Raw genomic sequence first — 25,416 nt, 5'->3', positions numbered from 1 at the left:
CCAGAAAAACATGTTTGTTTTTTTTAAATTAAACATTTAGTGTGTGGGTGATTAAACATTGTTCAAATTTTTTTTATTTTTTTCACGAGTCAGGAAATATTATAAATTGGATTCAATTGGATTCAAATTTGTAGTATTTACCATTTCTGGTCACTAGATGGAGCCATTCCCAAAAGCATGTGGTAAAGCAACCACATAGCTTTTCTGCTGCAAAATTGGGTAAAAAGCCCTCGCTCTAGTGAGCTCTCAGCATCCCCCCCTCCTTTATCCTGGCTAGTGCCGGGATAAATGAGGGGTTTGAACGGTGTAACCTCCTACACTGTGTGTCGCCATTTTTTGAGCTAACACACAGTGTAGTAGGTTTACATACAGTAGTAAACACACACAAACACGAACATACATTGAAATCTCTTACCTGCTCCTGCCGCCGCGGCTCCCTCCGGCCCGTCCGCTCCGTCTGCTGCCGCTGGTCCAAGTGCACAAGTCCGGAAGCCGCGACCGGAAGTAGTAATATTACTGTCCGGCCGCGACTTCCGGTCCACAGGAAAATGGCGCCGGACGGCGCCAATTTCAAATTGGACTGTGTGGGAGCGGCGCAAGCGCAGTTCCCACACAGACGCCGTACACACAAGTGAATGGGACGGGAGCCGTTCGCAGTCCCTATGGGACTGTGGCTGCCGTATTCCATGTCTGTATGTGTCGTTAATCGACACACACAGAAATGGAACAAAAAATGGCAGCCCCCATAGGGAAGAAAAAGTGTAAAAATAAGAAAAAGTAAAACACAAACACACAAATAAATATAAACATTTTTAATAAAGCACTAACATCTTGAACATATGAAAAAAAAATTTGTGATGACTTTTTCAAATCTGACATATTTCACTTTATGTGGTAATAACGTCGGAATGCTTAAACCTACCCAAGCGATTCTGAGACTGTTTTCTCGTGACACATTGGGCTTCATGTTCGTGGTAAAATTTGGTCGATATATTCAGTGTTTATTGGTGAAAAATTGCAAAATTTAGAGAAAATATTTTAAAAATTGCATTTTTCAGAATTTAAATGCATCTGCTTGTAAAACAGACGGTTATACCACCAAAAATAGTTACTAGTTCACATTTCCCATATGTCTACTTTAGATTGGCATAATTTTTTGAACATTCTTTTATTTTTCTTGGACGTTACAAGGCTTAGAACATAAACAGCAATTTCTCATATTTTTAAGAAAATTTCAAAAGCCTTTTTTTTTAAGGTACCTCTTGAGTTCTGAAGTGGCTTTGTGGGGCCTATGTATTAGAAACCCTGATAAAACACCCCATTTTAAAAACTAGACCCCTCAAAGTATTCAAAACAGCATTTAGAAAGTTTTTTAACCCTTCAGGCATTTCACAGGAATTAAAGCAAAGTGGAGGTGAAATTTGCAAATTTCATTTTTCTTGCTGAATTTCAATTTTATTCATTTTTTTTCTGTAAAACAGAAGGTTTTACCAGAGAAACACTACTAAATATGTATTGTCCAGATTCTGCCGTTTTTAGAAATGTCCTACATGTGGCTCTAGTGCGCTCGTGGACTAAAACACAAGCCCTAGAAGCAAAGAAGCACCTAGTGCATTTTGAGTCCTCTTTTTTTTATTAGAATATATTTTAGGCAGCATGCCAGGTTTGAAGAGGTGTTGAGGTGCCAAAACAGTAGGAATCCCCCAATAATGACCCCATTTTGGAAACTACACCCCTGAAGGAATTCATTTATGGTTGTTGTTACCATTTTGACGGCACAGTTTTTTCACAGCACGTATTTTAATTGGGCTGTGAAATGAAAAAAATGTCATTTTTTCCAATAAAATGTCATTTGTGATCAAAATTTCTTATTTTCACAGGGAACAAAATACCCCATTTTGTTGCCCAATTTGTCCTTAGTGTGGCAATACCCCATTTGTGGTGATAAACTGCCGTTTGGGCCCATGGGAGGGCTCAGAAGGAAAGGAGCGCTATATGTTTGTTGGAGTCCAGATTTTGCTGGATTGGTTTTCGGGTGCCATGTCGCATTTGCAGAGCCTCAGAGGTATCAAAGCAATGGAAACCCACCAAAAGTGACCCCATTTTGGAAACTACACCCCTCAAGGAATTCATTTATGGGTAATGTGACCATTTAGACCCCATAGTTTCTTCACAGAACTTATTTGAATTGGGCTTGGAATTAAAAAAAATATATATTTTTTCCAATAATATGTCATTTTAGCTCAAAAATTCTTATTTTCACAAGAAATAAAATACTCCATTTTGTTGCCCAATTTGTCCTGAGTGCGGCAATACTCCTTTTGTGGTGATAAACTGCCGTTTGGTCAGATGGGAGGGCTCAGAAGGAAAGGAGCGCTGTGTGTTCTTTGGAGTCCAGATTTTGCTGGATTGGTTTACGGGTGCCATGTCGAATTTGCAGAGCCCCAGAGGTATCAAAGCAATAGAAACCAACCACAAATGACCCCATTTTGGAAACTACACCCCTCAAGGAATTCATTTATGGGTGTTGTGACCATTTTGACCCCATAGTTTTTTCACAGAACTTATTTGAATTGGGCTGGGAATGAAAACAAAATTATTTTTTTCAAATAATATGTCGTTTTGGCTGAAAATGTATTATTTTCACAAGAAACAAAATACCCCATTCTGTTGCGCAATTTGTTCTGAGTGCCGCAATACCCCATTTGTTGTGATAAACTGCCGTTTGGGCCCATGGGAGGGCTCAGAAGGAAAGGACCACCATTTGGCCTACTGGGGATTTTCTATTGCGAAGTCATGTATGCAGAAGCACCTGAGGTACCAGTACAGTTGAAACCCTCAAGAAGTGACCCCGTTTTAAAAACTACACCCTTAAGGCATTCATCTAGAGGTGTAGTGAGCATTTTGACCGGAGACATACACCCCATAAACTGTAATGTGGGTTCTCCTGGGTACGGCAATACCCTACATGTGGCTATTATCAGCTGCCTGGGCACACAGCAGGGCCCAGAGGGAAAGACGAGGGGGGATAAGCTGTGCGGAGTGCATCAGGGTAAGTAAAATTGGGGTAAATTATAAACCAAGGGATGTATGATAAATTTTAAAACACTCTTTCATACAGAGCTCTGGTTATTCGGGACACGTGTCACATTGATATATTGTGTCATCCCTTATCGCCCTCTTATAGCAGACTTTGCACCTCTTTTGACTTTTTCCCTTCTTGCCAGTTTGTGGAACTTCTCCTGGAAAGTGTTGCCGCCCTGGTACGATGCGTGTGGCCCCGCTTCCAGAAGTACTTGGTCCCTAAAGATTAGGTTCTTGATAATCACCTCTTGAAATTCCAGGAAAGTTCCCGTCTGGCCTGCACATCGATGTAGCACGTACGCATTGTACAATGCCATCTGTATGATGTGCCCGGTCAGCTTCTTATACCACACCGCATGGCGCTGTAGGGCTTCAGGACTTGATCTGACAAGTCCACCCCTCCCATGTACCTATTGTAGTCCAGGATGCAGTCTGGTTTGGGGGTGGCCTTTCCTTCATATATCCTAAACCTGTAGGTATACCCTGATGCACTCTCACAGCTTATACATCTTCACGCCATACCTTGCCCTGTTACCCGGCAGGTACTCGCGGAATTGCACCCTCCCTTTAAAATGTACCAGGGACTCATCAATAGAAATACACTTCTCGGGGGTGTATGCTTGGGAAAACCTGGCACTGGAACAGTCTAATAGGGGTCTCCGTTTATACAAACGGTCAAAACTGCGGTCATCTCGGGGTGGGCACGGCTCATTATCAGTATAATGTAAGAAGCGAAGTATTGCCTCATTTATTTATTTTTTTAGGTTCCAGTTCAGTTCTGAAGTTGCTTTGAGGGGCCCATATATTAGAAACCCCTATCAAATACCCCATTTTAGAAACTAGACCCCTCAAAGTATTCACAACAGCATTTAGAAAGTTTATGAACCCTTTAGGTGTTTCACAGAAATTTAGAGCAAAGTAGAGGTGAAATGTACATTTTTTTTTTGTCCGAAAATCCTCTTTATACCATTTTTTTTATAACACAAAAGGATTTATCAGAGAAATGCAACTTAGTACGTATTGCCCAGATTCTGCAGTTTTGAGAAATATCCCACATGTGGCCCTAGTGCGGTAATGGACTGAAGCACCGGCCTCCGAAGCAAAGGAGGACCTAGTGGATTTTGAGGCCTCTTTTTTATTAGGCACCATGTCCGGTTTGAAGAGGTCTTGTGGTGCCAAAACATTGGGAACCCCCCAAGAGTGACCCCAATTTGGAAAGTAGACCCCTTGAGGAATCCATTGTAGTTTTCTTGGGGTGCATGCGGCTTTTTGATCAGTTTTTATTCTATTTTTAGGTGGCGTGGTGACTAAAAAACAGCAATTCTACTATGGTTTTTTTCTTCTTTTTTTTTTCTTACAGCGTTCACCGTGCGCTATAAATTACATACTCACTTTATTCTGCGGGGCGATACGATTACGGCAATAACCTATGTTTATAGTTTTTTTTTATGTCTTATGGCGTTTGCACAATAAAATAAGTTTTGTAAAAAATCATTCACTTTTTGTGTTACCTTACTCTAAGAGCCAGAACGTTTTTATTTTTCAATCAATAAAGCCGTGCAAGGACTTATTTTTTGCGTAACGAACTGTAGTTTCAATCAGTACCATTTTTCGGTACATGCGACTTTTTGATCTCTTTTTATTCAATTTTTTGGGAGGTGAAGTGACCAAACAATTGTGATTGTGGTACGGTTTATTAATATTTTTTTTTACGGTGTTCACCGTGCGGGATAAATAACAAAATAATATTGTAGTTCAGGCCGTTACGGACGCGGCGATACCAATTATGTATAGTTTATTTGTTTGTTTATATATTTTTATTAATAATAAATGACTGATAAGGTAAAAAGGGGGACTTTTACTTTTATTACTTTTAAAACTTTTATTTTCTTATTTTAAAAACATCTTTTTTTAACTTTTTTTTTACTTTATTACTTTGTCCCACTAGGGGACTTGAGGCCAGGAGGCCCTGATTGCTATTCTAATACACTGCACTCCATGCGTAGTGCAGTGTATTAGAACTGTCAGCTACTCACTGACAGCAAGCATAGTGGGTCCTGACGTTGTCAGGACCCACTAGGCTTCCGTCTATGGCATAGCCGGACGCTATTGTTTGGTGTCCGGTTGCCATAGTCACCATCGCCGGCCGCTATCGTGTAGCAGGCCGGCGATGGCAGCTTAACCCCTAAAAAGCCGCGATCTCTATAGAACGCGGCTTTTAAGGGGTTAATCAGCGGGGACACAGTGATCGGTCCCCGCTGTAGGAGCTGTGACAGCTGCTGAACAAGACAGCAGCTGTCACATCTCCTGTATGTGTCGGGAGGACGGCCGAAACGGCCGTTACTCCCGAGCAGTGGCGGATTAAGTAGACCATGGGCCCTGGGCTGTTACCCATAGTTGGGCCCCCCTTCTCCACCGCCGCCCTGTAACTATTGTTAACACTTCCTTTTTGTCCAGACATTAACAAATGGGTGTTACTACTCCCCTTGTCAAAAGGCTGTGTCCCCACATACTGACAGTCTCCAACCATCGCTGGCAGTATCGCACCGTGTAGGGACACATTCTCCTGACAAGGGGAATAGTAACACTTATTTGTCTATCAGTCCTGGACTGCACAAAGACTTTGTGAAATACAAGGATTTCCTATAATAAACATGTCAGTAGAGATGACAGACTGTCTATAAATCTAGTGACTCACAGGTGACGACGTAGTTTTTTTCCTCTTCTCCATCCAGTCCAGACTTCATGACGACTTTTCCCGGCCATGACCCATTTCTGCAGAATTTGCCACTCAGATGTCTTTGGCTCCTCACTTTTCCAACATTTCCACACCTATAAACAAAGATATTATCATGGTGCCACACACTGTGCCCATAAATATAATAGCACCAAACACTGCGCACCTGAATAAAATAGTACAAACACTGTGCCCCTAAATATTATAGCACCATAGACTGCACCCCTGAATATAATTGTGTCAAACACTGTAGATAGCACCACACACAGCCCCCTGTAAATAGCGCTACACAGTCCTCCCCCTCTGTAAATAGCGTCACATAGCCCTCCCCCTCTTGTATATAGTGCTACACAGCAATCCCCCTTAGATATAGTGATACACAGCGCTCCCTTCTATATAGTGCTATACAACAATCCACCCTCGTATATAGTGCTACACAGCGTCTCCCCCCTTGGACCTGCAGCTCTTGTAATTGCTCAGTATAATGTCCCCCGTAGCTGCCCCCACAGTATATTGCCACCCATAGCTGCCCCCACAGTATAATGCCCTTCATAGCTGCCTCTACACAGTATAATGCCCCCATAGCTGCGACACAGTATAATGCCCCCATAGCCGCGACACAGTATAATGCCCCCATAGCCGCGACACAGTATAATGCCTCCATAGCTGCGACACAGTATAATGCCTCCATAGCTGCTACACAGTATAATGCCTCCATAGCTGCGACACAGTATATTGCCTCCATAGCTGCGACACAGTATATTGCCTCCATAGCTGCGACACAGTATATTGCCCCCATAGCTGCGACACAGTATAATGCCCCCATAGCTGACACAGTATAATGCCCCATAGCTGCGACACAGTATAATGCCCCATAGCTGCGACACAGTATAATGCCCCATAGCTGCGACACAGTATAATGCCCCATAGCTGACACAGTATAATGCCCCATAGCTGACACAGTATAATGCCCCATAGCTGACACAGCATAATGCCCCATATGTACGTACCTAATAAATAAAAAAAACATAATTGCTTACCTATCCCGGTTCCCACGACGGTGGGGGATGCTTCTCCTCCTCTGCACTGTGCTGTGAGTGACTCCGTGCAGGCAGGCGCGATGACGTCACTACATCGCGCCTGCCTGCACCGAGCCGCTCACGGCAGAGTGAATGCTGGAGCGAGGCTCCAGCATTCAACCCAACTGAATCTGCGTCCTGCAGACGCAGATTCAGTTGGAAGCGGGCAGCGCGGCAGCTAGCAGCGCTGCATAGTTTTTTAAGATAGTGTGCGGTTCGGGCTGCGATGGGCCCCCTGGCAGCCTCGGGCCCCGTGCGACGGCCCTAAACGCCCATATTATAATCCGCCATTGCTCCCGAGACGTACTATTAGGTCATGGAGCGCGAACGATACAGCTGCCATGACCTAATAGTACATCCAGGAGCGGGAAGGGGTTAATGGGGGAGCAATGGCAAGCACTATTTATGGGGCAAGTACTGTTAATCGGTAAAACTTAACAGGCAAACACTGTTATGAAGGCACCAATGCTATCATCGCTATGGGGATGGTGTGTGTGCTCTAGGTTTAGGCAGCTGGTATTGTCATGAGCGTACTGTCTCATTTAAAAAATTGCGTGTGTTTTGGCAATGAGGGTTTGAGTTGTCCGAGAGGGGAAGAGATTTTCTCCCAGAGAGGGTGTGCATCTTCTGCAAAAGAAACAAGGATGCCGAAACAAAATAGAGACATTATATATTTCTGTTTGAGCTTTCCTTCTCTCTACCTCTGAAAATATAAAATGATTACAAATTAAAACGAGAGCAATTACGCGCAGTTTAGTTAAATAGAAGTGACAACTGCATTCATTGCCAAGTTTTGACTCTTGGAACAATTCTGTAAAACTTGGGAAAGCTTGAGAAAAGCTTTATTTTATTAATAAAAAACAAAAACAAACTCTAATTACTGAGTGTGCAGAGTTGTTCCTTAAATTAACACAAATGTGCTTATAACCTAAGACAAGTAGTCAGATATACGCTGATGTAACATGTATTACTGAGACAAAACAGTGTGTTCTGCTTTAACAATGAATATGCCTTAATATGGCAGTGAATAAAGGGTTATTACCATATAGCATTCCTTCAATGGGGTAAGGGTATTGTTGGAGACAGTGTCATGACCTTTTTTCACTGTTCCTATAAATATTAATTTCAATTCCAGCTGATCAATACAGATCTAAACTATTGTGACCTTTTTCTACATCCCATATCAATCTATTAGTCATCATTCCATATAAGGGCCTCAAAGGAAGATTTGGTAAACTTAAAAAAAATTTTTATGTTTTTAATTCTATACATGCAGCATATCATCTAAAGAGGAACAAATATTGGTGAATATAAAAATGTAGCATGTCTGTCATCTTTTACATTATTTTGAGAATTAGAACAGTGTCAGGGTATTTTCACACATAGTGTAAATACTGCAGATTTTCTGCAACATATGTCATTGCGGAAAATCTGCAGCGTAATACAGTAGAAGTAATAAGTCTCCTCCAAACACTGAGTAAAAAATCAGCTAAAAAAAGGTTCATAAATTCACCTGTGGTGCGTTTTTTTTAATCTGCAGCGTCTCAATTTATGTTGTAGATTCACTGGATTCATTGAATTCAGTGGGGAAGTAAAACCCACAAAAATTGCGAATGTTGCATTTGTTGCGGCAGAAAAGCTGCGATTCTGCCGCAAAAACCGCGACACAGAGTTTATATTAACCAGTAGTTATGGCAACGCCTCTCTCTAACTTCTTACAGCCCAGCTTCCTGAGATGACGTTTTATTCCATGTGACAGCTGCAGTCAGTCACAGGCTGCAGCGGTCACATGGGATGAAACGTCATCCCAGTAGGCCAGGCTGCAGGATGTCAGAGAGAAGCGTCGCCATGACTACAGGTAAGTTTAAGCTTTTTTTTTTTTTTAACCTGCTTTTTTCCGCACAGTTTGGTGCCGTTTTTCGGACGGAATTCTCTGCGGGGTCCAGGGCGGATACGCTGTTTACGTAGTGTATCCACATTGTGTAAACAAACACTTAAAGGGGGCAGCATTATGGGGGGATTTGTGTTGCCATAGAGTGTGGGGATGGGCTGCAGAAGCAAGGGCCAAAGATGTCTGGGAAGAAAACTCTGTAGTCGTCACAAGAAGTCGTCATGGTGGTCTGGGAGGGATAGAGAAGAAAAGGAAAGAGAACAACAGCTATTCGAGAAAACTTCACCTGTGAGTGACTGGATTTAATAGTGGTATATATTTTGCCTGATTTAGACTGCATCTGGTCAATACTGTATTCTCTTGTATAGTCTGCAGACTGCCTGTGTATAACTGGTATCACGTCACCATATGGTCACTGTATGATGTGCCGTTTTTACACATTGGTGGACTCAGTGCAAAGATTTCGTGAGTGGGCCCTTTCAGATCATTTTCATTGCCACCAACATTTTAAATTGCGAAAGGCACTACGCACACAACCACAAGATACACATACGTACACATTACATACACACACCAAATAAATACATAGACAACATATATATGCCGCACATACACAAAGCATATATGTATAAATGTACACACACACACACTGTATATGTACATGCACTATGGAAAAAAGTATTGTGACACCTACAAATCACACCTGCAGGAGCTTTCATGAAACCCATTTTAAATCCATAGGCATTAAAATGAACTTGGTCTTTCCTTTGCAGAGAATTTTCCCCATTCACCCAGAACAGCATATGTAAGGTCAGACACTAATGTTGGATGAAAGGACCTGGATTGCAATTTATATTCTAGTTTATCCCAAAGGTGTTACATGGGGTTGAGGTCAGGGCTCTGTGCGGGCCAGTCAAGTTACATAGTTACATAGTTAGTACGATTGAAAAAAGACACATGTCCATCAAGATCAACCAAGTGATGGGAAAAGGGAAGGGAAACATTTCTTCACATAGGAGCTAATATTTTTTCGTTCTAGGAAATTATCTAAGCCTTTCTTAAAGCCATCTACTGTCCCTGCTGTGACCAGCTCCTGCGGTAGGCTATTCCATAGATTCACAGTTCTCACGGTAAAGAAGCCTTGTCGCCTCTGCAGATTGAACCTTATTTTCTCCAGACGGAGGGAGTGTCCCCTTGTTTTTTTTGAGGGGGTTTTACATGGAACAGGATTTCATCATATTTTTTGTATGTGCCATTCATATATTTATATAAATTAATCATGTCCCCCTTAGTCATCTTTTTTCAAGGCAAAATCCTCATAACTTAGATTCTCCATGCCCCTTATTAACTTCGTTAATATTCTTTCCAACTCCAGGGCATCCTTTCTATGAACTGTAGCCCAGAACTGAACTGCATATTCTAGATGAGGCCTCAAAAATGCTTTGTAAAGTGGTAATATTATATCCCTGTTCCGCGAGTCAATGCCTCTTTTAATACACGACAATATCTTGCTGGTTTTCGAAGCAGCTGATTGACATTGCTTGCTGTTATTTAGTTTATGATCTACAAGTACACCCAGATCCTTCTCAACAAGTGACTCCCCCAGTATAGCTCCCCCTAGGACATATGATGCATGCAGATTATTGGTACCCAGATGCAGGGGCATAACTAGGAAAGACTAGACCCCATAGCAAACTCTTGACTGCCCCCCCCGGGTGCCACAAGCAGCCCCCCTTATAAATAGTGCCCCCTGTAGAATGTGCCATACAGCCCCCTGTAGACAGTTCTATATAGCCCCGCCTATAGACAGTGTCACACCCCATTTATAGATAGCGCCCCACCTTCACCTTGTAGATAGTGCCATACAGTCCCCCTGTAGATATTGCCATAAAGCCCCCACTATATATAGCGCTATACAGCTCCCACTGTATATAGTGCCACACAGCCCCCCTCCCTTGTATATAGTGCCACACAGCCCCCACTTAGTAGAAAGTGCAGCACAGCCCCCCCTTAGTAGAAAGTGCCACACACAGACCCCTGTAGATTGCGCCACACTCAGCTCCCTGTAGATAGAGCCACAGCCCTACCCCTTGTAAATAGTGCCATACAGTTCCCCATTGTGCATAGTGCCACACAGCTCCCCCTTGTGTATAGTGCCACACAGATCCCCCTTGTGTATAGTGTCACACAGCTCCCCCTTGTGTTCAGTGCCACACAGCCCCCGTTTGTGTATAGTGCCACACAGGCCCCCCCTTGTGTACAGTGCCATAAGGCAATGGCGCATCCGAGAAAGTTGTATCAGCCAGTGAGATGTCACTCAAACATGGAAAGGTGGATTTGGAGGCAGGACTATGTGATTCTTCAGGATATTGGCACCACCCCATAACCCTATAATGAGTAATTAGCATATAGTGTGCGCCGTTTTAAAAGTGGATTTGAAGAATTTTGCTGCATCTGAAAAAAACATACAAGGGAATGTTTGGAAATATTGTCAGGTCATGTATTACCGCATGGTGGCGGTTCAAGGGGTTAATACTACCTGACAGATTCCCATTAAAAATACAATGAATTGAGAACAATTCCATCTGCCCTGCAATTTTGTTATTATAAATATATCCTATATAACTACAGATCTAGTACCAAGCTCTGACATATTTACAACACCACAACCAAGATCAGTACATAAATACAGCACTAGAACCAAGCTCTGACATATATACAGCACCAGAACAAATCTTAGTACATATATACAGAACTAGAACCAAGCTCAGTAGATAAAAAAAGCACTATAACCAAGCCCATACATATATACAGCACCAGAACCAACCTCAGTACATAAATACAGCACCAGAACAAACCTCAGTACATAAATACAGCACTAGGACTAAGCTCAGTATATATATACAGCATCAGAACAAACCTCAGTACATAAATACAGCACCAGAACCAACCTCAGTACATAAATACATCCCAAAAACCAAGCTCCATACTTGTTGGAGGCTCGGCGGCGCGGACCCCATAGTGAGCATATGGGGAGGGACTTGTCGGCTGGACGCACGGGCCCCCTCAAGCCGCGGACCCCGTAGCAGGCGCTATGGCTGATACCGCGGTAGTTACGCCACTGCCCAGATGCATAACTTTACATTTATCTACATTAAACTTCATTTGCCAAGTGGATGCCCAAACACTTAGTATGTTCAAAACAGCTTGCAATTTACGAACCTCTTCCAAAGACTAAACAATACTACATAGCTTGGTGTCATCTGCAAAAGTAGAAATAGTGCTATTAATCCCATCCTCTATATCATTAACCCCTTCCCGTCGTAAACAACTTTCAGATTTTAATTTTCGTTTTTTCCTCCCCACCTTCCAAAAGCCATAACTTTTTCATTTTTCCGTCGATATAGTCCTATGAGGGCTTGAATTTTGCAGGACAAGTTGTAGTTTTTCGTAGCGCCATTTATTGTGCCATATAATGTACTGGGAAACAGGAAAAAAATTATTTGTGGGGTAGAAAATGAAAAAAAACAGCGATTCCTCAATTGTTTTTTTCGCTTAGTTTTTGCAGAATTCACTGTGCAATTAAAACAACATGTTAACTTTATTCTGCGGGTCAATACAATTACGGCAATACCAAATATATATAGTTTTTTCTATGTTTTACTACTTTTACAAGGAAAAAACTAAGTGTAAAAAATACAATTTATTTTGTGTCGCCAAATTCTGAGAGCTATAACATTTTTATTTTTCTGTTGATTAACCCTTTCAGGACCAAGGACCAGCCCCATTTTTTCAAATCTGACATTTCATTTTATATGATAATAACTCTTGAATGCTTTTGCCTATCCAAGCGATTCTGAGTTTGTTTTCTCGTGACATATTGTACATTATGTTAGTGGAAAAATGTGGTCACTAAATTCATTGCTTATTTGTGAAAAACACTAAAATGTAAAGAAAATGTGCAAAAATTATGATTTTTCCCATTTTAAATGTATCTGCTTGTGAAACAGATAGTAATACCACACAAAATTGTTGCTAATTAACATCCCCGATATGTCTCCTTCATATTTGCATCGTTTTTTGAACATTATTTAATTTTTCGAGGACATTACTAGGCTTAGAACTTTAGCAGCAATTTCTGACATTTTCAAGAAAATTTCAAAAGGCTATTTTTCAAGGACCCGTTCATTTCTGAAGTGGCTTTGAGGGCCTTATGCACTAGATAGACCCCATAAATTGCCCCATTTTAAAAACGGCACCCCTCAAAGTATTCCAAACAGCATTCAGTGTTTTAACCATTTAGATGTCTCACAAGAATTAAAGCAGAGTAGAAGTGAAATTTACAAATTTCATTTTTTTTGCCGAAATTCATTTGTAATAAAAAATATTTGGTAACACAGAAGGTTTTACCAGAGAAACACAACTTAATATTTATTGCCCAGATTCTGCAGTTTTTAGAAATATCCCACATGTGGCTCTATTATGGTAATGGACTGAAGCACCAGCCTCAGAAGCAAAGGAGCACCTAGAGGATTTTGGAGCCTCCTTTTTTTTTAGAATATATTTTAGGCACCATGTCAGGTTTGAAGAGGTCTTGTGGTGCCAAAACATTGGAAACTCCCCAAAAGTGACATGGTTTTGGAAACTACACACCTCAAGGAATTTATCTAGGGGTATAGTTAGCATCTGGACCACACAGTTCTTTTGCTATAATTATTGGAGTTTGTGAAAATGAAAATCTATTTTTTTTCTGAAAAAATATAAAAAATTTTTTTTTAAAAGGAATAAAGAATAAAAAGCACCCCAAAACTTGTAAACCTATTTCTCCCGATTACGGCAATACCCCATATGTGGTAATAAACTGCTGTTTGGACCCACGGCAGACCTCAGAATTTGAGGGAGCACTATTTGGATTTTGGAGCACAGATGTTGCTTGGTAGTAGTTCGGTTTGGAGTTTTGCTGCTATTTCAGTTTATAATGTGGGGGGCATATGTAAGCTGGTTAGAGAACATCAGGGCATAATAAGAGGGTATAATAATGTGGTAAATAAATAATATTTCATAGATATGTGGCCGGTGTCACACTGATAAATGGTGCCGGATGTTATACGCTTTTGGAACGCTCTACACAATTTCTGTCGCTATATACTGAGCGCCAGACATTTTTTATTTTTTCTCCACCGGAGCTGTACGAGGGCTTATTCGTTCTGTTACAATCTGTAGTTTTCATTGGTACAATTTTAGGGTACATCACTTTTTATTAGATTTTTTGGCAAACAAAGTAACAAAAAAAACATAAATTTTGACAATGTTTTTTGTTTTTTTTTCACAGTGTTCACTGTGCGCTATAAATCACATTTTACTTTATTCTGCGGGTCGATACGATTACGGCGATACCATATGTATATAGGTTTTTTTATTTTTTGTGGCGTTTGCTCAATAAAATCTCTTTTCTATAAAATTATTTATTTTTTGTGTCACCATATTCTGAGAGCCACAATTTTTTTATTTTTCAGTCAAGAAAGCTGTGTAAGGGCTTGTTTTTTGCGGGTTGGCTTGTAGTTTTTATTGGTACTGTTTTGTGGGCTACTGGCACATCGCTACTCTTTACCTCATTGTATATCTGCATGGTCTGTCAACTTCTCTTTTATTCTCTTTTTCGCTACCTTGCCAGTTCTGTCTATCGATTCTGATGGTCTATTTCACAGTTGCTTATTTTTGTTATGTGACTCACCATGGCTGTTTATTTACAATGTACTTCTATATGGTATAGATGTTATGGCCAGTAGCCCACTCACTACTTTCTTTACTGTGAGGACTTATATTTTAATACATTTTTGATATTATTGTATTTTGTATTTTTATCATGTCTCAATAAAAACTATTTTATTTTGAAAATGTTTGGTCATTTAACACTGATTTTCTGCATATGTGTTTTAATTATTTTTTTGCGGTGTTCACCGTGCGGGAAAAATAATATTGTAGTTTTATAGTTTGGGTCGTTACAAACGCGGTGATACCAAATATGTGTACTTTTTTAACATTTTCATTTTTTTCCTATAATAAAAGACTTATTATAGGAAAAAAAGCATTTTTTGTTTTTGTAACTTTCATAACTTGTTTTTACACTTTTATAAAACATTTTTATTACTTTATTTTTTACTTTTTACTTGAAGACTGGCAACACTGATTGCTGCTATAATACATTACACTACCTAGGTAGTGTAACGTATTATAAACTGTCAGTGTGACGCTGAGAGTCACACTGACAGGAAGCTTATGAGGACTGACCTCCGGCTGGTTCTCATAGGCTGCTGTGCATGGCAGACCCGGGGGCCGTTGTATGGCCTCTGGTTCTGCCTTATAACCGACTGCAGCACCCGCAATCGGTCCCCGGGAAAGTTTGTTGTAGCAACAAACATTCCAGTTTGTTGTAGTAACAAACTTTACAGTTCGTTGCTACAACAAGCTTTCCCTGCGATCACATCACCGGGACCTGAACCAATTAGGTCCCGGTCATGTCTCCGGGACCAGAGGCAGGGGTTAACAGCGCGATCCGGGTGTCAGCGCTACTCTGAGACACCCGGATCGCGCTTTTAACACCCACCGTGAATTCACGTTGCCACTGCACAGAGTCCAGCAAATGCCGATGTGAATATACAGTGGGCGGTCGGGAAGCGGTTAAGGAAGACACGGCTCATCACTGGTATGATATATTTACAGGTTTTTCACCGACTGCCAGTTCAGTATTAACCCCTTCCCGCTCCTGGACGTACTATTAGGTCATGGCAGCTGTATCGTTCGCGCTCCATGACCTAATAGTACGTCTCGGGAGTAACGGCCGTTTCGGCCGTCCTCCTGACACATACAGGAGCTGTGACAGCTGCTGTCTTGTTCAGCAGCTGTCACAGCTCCTACAGCGGGGACCGATCGCTGTGTCCCCGCTGATTAACCCCTTAAAAGCCGCGTTCTATAGAGATCGCGGCTTTTTAGGGGTTAAGCTGCCATCGCCGGCCTGCTACGCGATAGCGGCCGGCGATGGTGACTATGGCAACCGGACACCAAACAATGGCGTCCGGCTATGCCATAGATGAAAGCCTAGTGGGTCCTGACAACGTCAGGACCCACTATGCTTGCTGTCAGTGAGTAGCTGACAGTTCTAATACACTGCACTACGCATGTAGTGCAGTGTATTAGAATTGCAATCAGGGCCTCCTGCCCTCAAGTCCCCTAGTGGGACAAAGTAATACAGTAAAAAAAAAGTTAAAAAAAGATGTGTAAAAATAAGAAAATAAAAGTTTTAAAAGTATTAAAAGTAAAAATCCCCCTTTTTCCCTTATCAGTCATTTATTATTAATAAAAATATATAAACAAACAAATAAACTATATATAATTGGTATCTCCGCGTCCGTAACGGCCTGAACTACAAAATTATTTCGTTATTTATCCCGCACTGTACGAACGCCGTAAAAGAAAATAATAATAAACCGAACCACAATCACAATTGTTTGGTCACTTCACCTCCCAAAAAATGGAATAAAAAGAGATCAAAAAGTCGCATGTACCGAAAAATGGTACTGATTGAAACTACAGTTCGTTACGCAAAAAATAAGTCCTCGCACGGCTTTATTGATTGAAAAATAAAAACGTTATGGCTCTTAGAATAAGGTAACACAAAAAGTGAATGATTGTTTACAAAACGTATTTTATTGTGCAAACGCCATAAGACATAAAAAAAACTATAAACATCTTGTATCGACGTAATCGTATCGCCCCGCAGAATAAAGTGAATATGTCATTTATAGCGCACGGTGCACGCAGTAAAAAAAAAAGAATAAAAAAACAATAGTAGAATTGCTGTTTATTAGTCACCACGCCACCTAAAAATAGAATAAAAACTAATCAAAAAGCCGCATGCACTCCAAGAAAACTACAATGAATTCCTCAAGGGGTCTAGTTTCCAAATTGGGGTCACTTTTGGGGGGTTCCCAATGTTTTGGCACCACAAGACCTCTTCAAACCGGACATGGTGCCTAATAAAAAAGAGGCCTCAAAATCCTCTAGGTGCTCCTTTGCTTCTGAGGCCGGGGCTTCAGTCCATTACCGCACTAGGGCCACATGTGGGATATTTCTCAAAACTGCAGAATCTGGGCAATACGTATTAAGTTGCGTTTCTCTGATAAATCCTTTTGTGTTATAAAAAAAATGGTATAAAGAGGATTTTCTGACAAAAAATAAATAAATGTAAATGTCACCTCTACTTTGCTCTAAATTTCTGTAAAACACCTAAAGGGTTCATAAACTTTCTAAATGCTGTTGTGAATACTTTGAGGGGTCTAGTTTCTAAAATGGGGTGTTTGATAGGGGTTTCTAATATATGGGCCCCTCAAAGCAACTTCAGAACTGAACTGGAACCTAAAAAAATAAATAAATGAGGCAATACTTCGCTTCTTACATTATACTGATAATGAGCCGTGCCCACCCCGAGATGACCCCAGTTTTGACCGTTTGTATAAACGGAGACCCCTATTAGACCATTTCAGTGCCCGTTTTCCCAAGCATTCACCCCCGAGAAGTGTATTTCTATTGATGAGTCCCTGGTACATTTTAAAGGGAGGGTTCAATTCCGCGAGTACCTGCCGGGTAAGAGGGCAAGGTATGGCGTGAAGATGTATAAGCTGCGAGAGTGCATCCGGGTATACCTACAGGTTTAGGCTATATGAAGGGAAGGCCACCCCCAAACGAGACTGCATCCTGGACTACAATAGGTACATGGATGGGAGGGATGTACTTGTAAGATCAAATCCTGAAGCCCTACAGCGCCATGTGGTGTGGTATAAGAAGCTGGCCGGGCACATCATACAGATGGCATTGTACAATTCGTACGTGCTACGTCGATGTGCAGGCCAGACGGGAAGTTTCCTGGAATTTCAAGAGGTGATTATCAAGAACCTAATCTTTAGGGACCAAGAAGGGAGGGCACCCAGTACTTCTGGAAGCGGGGCCACACGCATCGTACCAAGGCGGCAACACTTTCCAGGAGAAGTTCCACAAACTGGCAAGAAGGGAAAAAGTCAAAGAGGTGCAAAGTCTGCTATAAGAGGGCGATAAGGGATGACACAATATATCAATGTGACACGTGTCCCGAATAACCAGAGCTCTGTATGAAAGTCAGTTTTAAAATTTATCATACATCCCTTGGTTTATAATTTACCCCAATTTTACTTACCCTGATGCACTCCGCACAGCTTATCCCCCTCGTCTTTCCCCTCTGAGCCCTGCTGTGTGTCCAGGCAGCTGATAACAGCCACATGTAGGGTATTGCCATACCCGGGAGAACCCACATTACAGTTTATGGGGTGTAGGTCTCTGGTCAAAATGCTCACTACACCTCTAGATGAATGCCTTGAGGGTGTAGTTATTAAAACGGGGTCACTTCTTGCGGGTTTCAACTGTACTGGTACCTCAGGTGCTTCTGCATACATGACTTCGCACTAGAAAATCCCCAGTAGGCCAAATGGTGGTCCTTTCCTTCTGAGCCCTCCCATGGGCCCAAACGGCAGTTTATCACAACAAATGGGGTATTGCGGCACTCAGAACAAATTGCGCAACAGAATGGGGTATTTTGTTTCTTGTGAAAATAAGAAATTTTCAGCCAAAACTACATATTATTTGAAAAAAATCCCAGCCCAATTCAAATAAGCCCTGTGAAAAAACTATGGGGTCTAAATGGTCACATTACCCATAAATGAATTCCTTGAGGGGTGTAGTTTCCAAAATGGGGTCATTTGTGGTTGGTTTCTATTGCTTTGATACCTCTGGGGCTCTGCAAATGCGACATGGCACCCGAAAACCAATCCAGCAAAATCTGGACTCCAAAGAACACACAGCGCTCCTTTCATTTTGAGGCCTCCCATGGGCCCAAACGGCAGTTTATCACCACAAATGGGGTAACAAAATGGAGTATTTTATTTCTTGTGAAAATAAGAATGTTTTAGCTAAAATGACATATTATTGGAAAAAATATATTTTTTTTTAATTCCCAGCCCAATTCAAATAAGTTCTGTGAAGAAACTATGGAGTCTAAATAGTCACATTACCCATAAATGAATTCCTTGAGGGGTGTAGTTTCCAAAATGGGGTCACTTCTGGTGGGTTTCCATTGCTTTGATACCTATGGGGCTCTGCAAATGCGACATGGCACCCGAAAACCAATCCAGCAAAATCTGCACTCTAAAGAACACACAGCGCTCCTTCCCTTCTGAGTCCTCCCATGGGCCCAAACGGCAGTTTATTGCCACAAATGGGGTATTGCTGCACTCAGGAGAAATTGGGCAACAAAATTGAGTATTTTGTTTCCTGTGAAAATAAGAAATTTTGATAAAAAATTACATCTTATTGGAAAAAATTAAATTTTTTTAATGTCACAGCCCAATTGAAATAGGTGCTGTGAAAAAACTGTGTAGTCAAAATGCTAACAACAACCATAAATGAATTCCTTGAGGGGTGTAGTTTCCAAAATAGGGTCACTTTTGGTGGGTTTCCATTGCTTTGATACCTCTGAGGCTCTGCAAATGCGACATGGCACCCGAAAACCAATCCAGCAAAATCTGGACTCCAACAAACATATAGCGCTCCTTTCCTTCTGAGCCCTCCCATGGGCCCAAACGGCAGTTTATCACCACAAATGGGGTATTGCCACACTAAGGACAAATTGGGCAACAAAATGGGGTATTTTGTTCCCTGTGAAAATAAGAAATTTTGATCACAAATGACATTTTATTGGAAAAAATTAATTTTTTTTCATTTCACAGCCCAATTCAAATACGTGCTGTGAAAAAACTGTGCGGTCAAAATGGTAACAACAACCATAAATGAATTCCTTGAGGCGTGTAGTTTCCAAAATGGGGTCACTATTGGGGGATTCCTACTGTTTTGGCACCTCAACACCTCTTCAAACCTGGCATGCTGCCTAAAATATATTCTAATAAAAAAGAGGCCTCAAAATGCACTAGGTGCTTCTTTGCTTCTAGGGCTTGTGTTTTAGTCCACGAGCACAGTAGGGCCACATGTGGGACATTTCTAAAAACTGCAGAATCTAGACAATACATATTTAGTAGTGTTTCTCTGGTAAAACCTTCTGTGTTACAGAAAAAAAAATGAATAAAATTTAAATTCAGCAAGAAAAATGAAATTTGCAAATTTCACCTCCACTTTGCTTTAATTCCTGTGAAATGCCTGAAGGGTTAAAAAACTTTCTAAATGCTGTTTTGAATACTTTGAGGGGTCTAGTTTTTAAAATGGGGTGTTTTATCAGGGTTTCTAATAAATAGGCCCCACAAAGCCACTTCAGAACTCAAGAGGTACCTTAAAAAAAAGAAATTGCTGTTTATGTTCTAAGCCTTGTAACGTCCAAGAAAAATAAAATAATGTTCAAAAAACAATGCAAATCTAAAGTAGACATATGGGAAATGTTAACTAGTAACTATTTTGGGTGGTATAAGTGTCTGTTTTACAAGCAGATGCATTTCAATTCTGAAAAATGCTATTTTTTTAACATTTTCTCAAAATGTTGCAATTTTTCACCAATAAACACTGAATATATCGACCAAATTTTACCACGAACATGAAGCCCAATGTTTCACGAGAAAACATTCTCAGAATCGCTTCGGTAGGTTTAAGCATTCCGACGTTATTACCACATAAAGTTAAATATGTCAGATTTGAAAAATGGGCTCTGAGCCTTAAGGCAAAAAATTAGGCTGCGTCCTTAAGGTGTTAAGCTACTTATTCCAACCACTAATATGTATTATGACTGTCTTTGTCATTATGACTTGTTTTAATGGTTATGTGTTTTATAAGATACGGAGAGCTTTCACAGCGAGGCCTCTGGAAAGAAGAGACAGGTTGTTGTGAAATTAGAGGCAGGTAATGATTACCAGACCTATTAAATCACAAAAGGGGGGGGGGGGGGGAAATGTGAAAGGAAATGTATTTTTCCAAAGTGTTTTATACCTACTGTATACCTTATATACTCATATCCTTATATGCTTGTACAAGTTAGTTATATTAGAAGGTAGATGCTCTGGGACTTTAAGGTATAGTGCCATGTGCAAAACACTACGCAGCAATAATAATAATTAAAATGGAGAATCATAGTGCCGTGTGCAAAAAGCACTACGCAGCAATAATAGGGAAGGTGAGGGAACGGCCCCTCTAAGAGCCAATTGAGTTGTGGAACTATATCTAAACTTTGTGACCCATTTGTTATTGTCATTTTGTTATTGTCTGACTATAAATATCCATGCTGATAAGAATAAAGTAGAAGCATTTTCATACAGTAACGTGTCTGTGTGTTTTTGCTACTCCGATCTGCTCGTATTCATAAATTGATTTTTAAAAGCTAATTTGGAGCTGGATGGAACTCAAGGCGTAGTGGGATGCTAAATTGCACTCACACCAGGTTCCAGTTTGAGCTCCATTATCGCCCAGCCGACAAGAATGTGAGGGCCGATGCCTTGTCCAGGTCTTTCGAGACAAAAGTCACCATGGAAATTCCTCAGAACATTATTGATCCGTCTTGCATTGTGTCTGTCAATCCCCTGCAAGTTGGGGACATTCCTCCAGGGAGGACTTTTGTGCGCCTAGCTAACAGAGAGAGAATCCTCCGCTGGGGGCACTCCTCTGGACTGGCAGGTCACGCGGGTACTCGTAAGACCCAGGATCTGATTGACCATCATTTTTGGTGGCCCACGCTGCCCAAGGACATTATTCACTTTATTTCTTCCTGCTGAGTGTGTGCAGCTAACAAGGTCGCTCACTCAGGCCTGCTGGCCTGCTCCAGCCATTGCCTGTGCCTGATACTCCCTGGCAGCATATAGCTATGGACTTTATTACTGACCTGCCTCTCTCTGCTGGATGCAGTGCTGTCTGGGTGGTGGTGGATCGATTTTTGAAGATGGCCCACTTCATTCCTCTGACCGGTCTTCCTTCTGCTCCTCAACTGGCCAAGCTTTTCATCCAACACATCTTCCGCCTGCACGGCTTGCCGCAGCATATTGTGTCCGATCGGGGGTTTCAGTTCACCTCGAAGTTCTGGAGAGCCCTCTGCAGAATCCTAGGTGTAAAGTTGGACTTTTCCTCGGCCTACCATCCTCAGTCCAATGGTCAGGTCGAGAGGATCAATTAGATCTTGGAGAACTACTTACGCCACTTCATCTCCATGAGCATGATGACTTGGTGCAGTTGCTCCCGTGGGCTGAATTCTCCTACACTAATCACACCAGTGAGTCCACACAGAAGACACCGTTCTTTATTGTCTATGGCCAACACCACCGAATTCCTCTCCCGGTGCCTGATATGTCCTAGGTATCAGCTGCTGACACTCCTTTTAGGGACTTTCTGCAGATCTGGCAGCAGACTCGATCCTTCATTATGCTGGCAGTCGAGCTCATGAAACGGAAAGCGGACACAAGGAGAAGAGAACCTCCTCAGTTTCTTCCTGGCACGAAGGTCTGGCTGTCTTCCTGGAATATTCGTTTGAGGGTACCATTATACAAATTTTCTCCCAGGTTCCTCGGACACTTCGAGATCCTGCAGCAGATCAACCCTGTCGCCTACAAGCTTCAGGTGCCTCCTACCCTCAAGATCCCCAACTCCTTCCATGTCTCTCTCCTGAAACCGGTGGTTCTGAACCGATTTACCAAGACTCCTGGCCCTGCGGTTGCCTTCGAGGTTAAGGAGATCTTGGACACCAATTAAGTGGGAGGAAAGACTTTTTATTTGCTGGATTGGAGGGGGTTTGGTCCTGAAGAGAGGTCCTGGGAGTCAGAGGAGAACCTCAATGCTCCTACCCTTCTGGAGAAATTCCTCTCTCGCTCTGGCCCCAAGAAGAGGGGGCATAAGAGGGGGGATACTGTAGCGTCCATGGCCGCGGGCCGTTCAGTTTACTTACCTCCCGACGCTCGCAGCCATGGATCGGTGAGCGCTGGTCCCCATCTCCATCCTAGGAGATGCCAACGCTCACTTCCGGTCCGGTCCGATGTGTCCAGTAAGGTGCGCGCACTCTCATGCCCGCTCTTAAAGGGCCAGCGCGCGCACATGAAAACAATCATCATTATCAACTCACATGATTTCCTGGACTATAAGAAGGCCTCTGCCCTTCTGAACCTTGCCTGAGCGTTGTTTGTCATATCTTAGTTTGTCTAAGCAAATGGTCTCCTAGTGTTTTCCAGTTCCAGTGTTCCCTGTTCCTGTATACCGTTCTATCCTGGTCAAGGGCCGTGCTGTGCTGTAGTCGTGCTGTGCTGTATCTACACCTGTCCTGCGGCTCCACGCCTGACATCTACCTGCTGCCTAGTCCCAGCCGAACCTGCCTTGCTACTGTCCGAGCTGCCACAGGTACCTTATACGAACTGTGGACTGTGACCTGCGCCCTGTTGGCCAGCTGCCATACCGCCAAGGCGGTACGGCCCAGTGGATCCACGAACCCAACGTGACTTGGTCCCAGCACAGAACCCTGGGGTACACCACTTATATCCGGGGACCATTCAGAGTAGGAATCATTGACCACAACTCTCAGGATACGGTCCTTGATCCAATTCTCGAATCCAATTACAAAGTATACTTTCTATACCTATAGTCCTTAATTTACCCATTAGACGTCTATGAGGGACTGTGTCAAATGCTTTTGCAAAGTCCAAAAATACTATATCCACAGCTGCTCCTATGTCTAAGCTTCTGCTCACCTCTTCATAAAAAAAAATCAGGTTGGTTTGACAAATTCTGTCTTTAGTAAAACCGTGCTGGATGTGACTTATATTACTATTTTTTGTCACATAATCCTGTATATAGTCCCTCAATAGCCTCTCAAACATTCCCCACGATGCATGTTAAAGAGGCTCTGTCACCAGATTTTGCAACCCCTATCTGCTATTGCAGCAGATAGGCGCTGCAATGTAGATTACAGTAAAGTTTTTATTTTTAAAAAACGAGCATTTTTGGCCAAGTTATGACCATTTTCGTATTTATGCAAATGAGGCTTGCAAAAGTACAACTGGGCGTGTTGAAAAGTAAAAGTACAACTGGGCGTGTATTATGTGCGTACATCGGGGCGTGTTTACTACTTTTACTAGCTGGGCGTTGTGTATAGAAGTATCATCCACTTCTCTTCACAACGACCAGCTTCTGGCAGTGCAGATCTGTGACGTCACTCACAGGTCCTGCATCGTGTCGGCCACATCGGCACCAGAGGCTACAGTTGATTCTGCAGCAGCATCAGCGTTTGCAGGTAAGTCGATGTAGCTACTTACCTGCAAACGCTGATGCTGCTGCATTATCAACTGTAGCCTCTGGTGCCGATGTGGCCGACACGATGCAGGACCTGTGAGTGACGTCACAGATCTGCACTACCAGAAGCTGGGCGTTGTGAAGAGAAATGGATGATACTTCTATACACAACGCCCAGCTAGTAAAAGTAGTAAACACGCCCCGATGTACGCACATAATACACGCCCAGTTGTACTTTTACTTTTCAACACGCCCAGTTGTACTTTTGCAAGCCTCATTTGCATAAATACAAAAATGGTCATAACTTGGCCAAAAATGCTCGTTTTTTAAAAATAAAAACGTTACTGTAATCTACATTGCAGCGCCTATCTGCTGCAATAGCAGATAGGGGTTGCAAAATCTGGTGACAGAGCCTCTTTAAGCTTACTGTTCTATAATTACCCGGGGAAGACCTATGTGATGCCTATTCTTTGAAAATAGGCATCACATAGGCACCACATTTGCCACAGAACACGTTTTCACTGCTCCAGAGTCCAGTGGTGGCGTGCTTTACACCGCTCCATCCGTCACATGACATTATGCTTGGTGAATGTGCCATGAAGCTCCCGGAGCACAGTTTTCATGCTGATGTTAATGCCAGAGCAGGTTTGGAAATCTGCAATTATTGAGTTTGCAGAGCAATGGCGACTTTTATGCAGGGGCATAGCTAGGGGGGGGGGGGGGCAGGCGGGTCATGTGCCCCGGGCGCAACTTAGAGGGGGGCGCCAAGGCCGCACCATCCATGACGGCGTCCTGCTGCCTCTTTGAGGGGTCTGCGGCGATACTTTGAGCCGCTTGCGTAGTTGAAAAGCACTGATTGACAGGGAAAGTCATTCTGCCCTGCCATTCAGCGCCTTTCATAAACGCAAGCGGCGCTATCACGTCATCGCGCTGCTTGCGTCGTTCAGCCCCAGGAGACCTGCACAGAAGAAGGCATGTCATCATTGCCGCCGGACGGCGCGGGAACGGGATTAAGGTGAGTTTGTAGAGTTATCCTAATAAAGAAGTGTGTGGCATTATCTACAGGGGGTGGCTTTATCTATGGGGGTGGCTTTATCTACATGGGGGGCTATATACTGGGGTGGGCTATATGTGGAGCACTATATACAGGGGTGGGCTATATGTGGAGCACTATATACAGGGGTGAGCTATATCTACAGGGGGCTATATACAGGGGTGGGCTATCTGTGGAGCACTATATACAGTGTTGGACTATATGTGGAGCACTATATACAGGGGTGGGCTATATCTACAGGGGGGCTATATACAGGGGTGAGCCATCTGTGGAACACTATAGC

The sequence above is a fragment of the Rhinoderma darwinii genome, chromosome 2 (assembly GCF_050947455.1).
Source record: "Rhinoderma darwinii isolate aRhiDar2 chromosome 2, aRhiDar2.hap1, whole genome shotgun sequence".
NCBI classification, from domain to species: domain Eukaryota; kingdom Metazoa; phylum Chordata; class Amphibia; order Anura; family Rhinodermatidae; genus Rhinoderma; species Rhinoderma darwinii.
Note: the sequence above shows the minus strand (reverse complement) of the source record.